Below are 1,210 nucleotides of genomic sequence, written 5' to 3' on the forward strand. Positions count from 1 at the left end.
TGGTAACCCATTAGTAATGACTCAAGTGTTACAACATCCTTCTAAAGGAATTACAGATCATTTGGATCAGTATTCTGAAGTGAAGATCATAAACACACTAGTAATGACTAAAGTGCTACCAAATCCATCGGAAGGAATTACTATTCAAAATCGTACACAAATCTCAAAAGTTTACAGTGTCTTCAGTCAATATTAGGGAGTTATCATGTTTCGGTTTGAATTAAGATTATTTTTCATACCCCACTGGCTTTTTTTTAAGCAAGAATCACTTCATTTTGATTTATTTCCCCAGAAAACAAGACATAATATCGTATGGCATTTTACTCATCTATTTCAATTCAATTCACATTTATTCATATAGCACTTTTCACAACACACATCATTTCACAGCAGCTTTACAGAAAGTGCACGAGTCCACATTACAGTCTACAGAGGAAACTGTCTAAGTTATGCAGTTCAGAAATATATATATACAAAATCACAGTTAGCGAAAAATTTATTAATTTAAATTATGTAATAATTTAATGCAGAAACAATGAGCTCATTGAAGTAAATGCATCTTGATTTAAGAATTTTTAGATATTTGGATTGGAAACAAGACAAAAATACTAAGTAAGAAAAGCGTTTGTGCAGTGTGATGTGGAGAGAATCAAACTAAAGTAAGGAAACGAACTCCTCTTCCTCTTGTAGATGTCCACACACTCTCGGGATCGGGACTGTAAGGGTCAGCGGGCGCTTCTGGACTGTAAGGGTCCTCGGGCGCTCAGTCTGACGGAGACGCTGGTGTTCTACTCACGGCTGGTGACCGGGCCGGTGGATCTGCTGATGGAGAGTCTGCAGCACCTGTGCCCTGACACACACCACACATGAGCAATGAAGAAACAAAGCTAATGCTTTAAACTCACACTTGAAACGCGGATAGGCCTACAAGAAGTTCAAGAATGCAGAAAACAAACATAAAAAACTTCGTCCACAATGATGGGAAAATCTGGCCTGAGGAAAACCAGGAGGAAAACAGATTATTCATCAGACTGTTCCTGGGAATTGAAAAAGCTGAAAGCTTTGTGTGATGGGTTAGTGTAAGGGGAGAGAAAATACTGTGTGTGTGTGTGTGTGTGTGTGTGTGTGAGAGTGTGTATGAGAGTGTGAGTGAGTGAGTGAGTGAGTGTCTGTGAGAGAGAGTGTGTATGAGAGTGTGAGTGAGTGTGTG

The sequence above is a fragment of the Rutilus rutilus genome, assembly GCF_951802725.1.
Source record: "Rutilus rutilus genome assembly, chromosome: 9".
Taxonomy (NCBI): Eukaryota; Metazoa; Chordata; class Actinopteri; order Cypriniformes; family Leuciscidae; genus Rutilus; species Rutilus rutilus.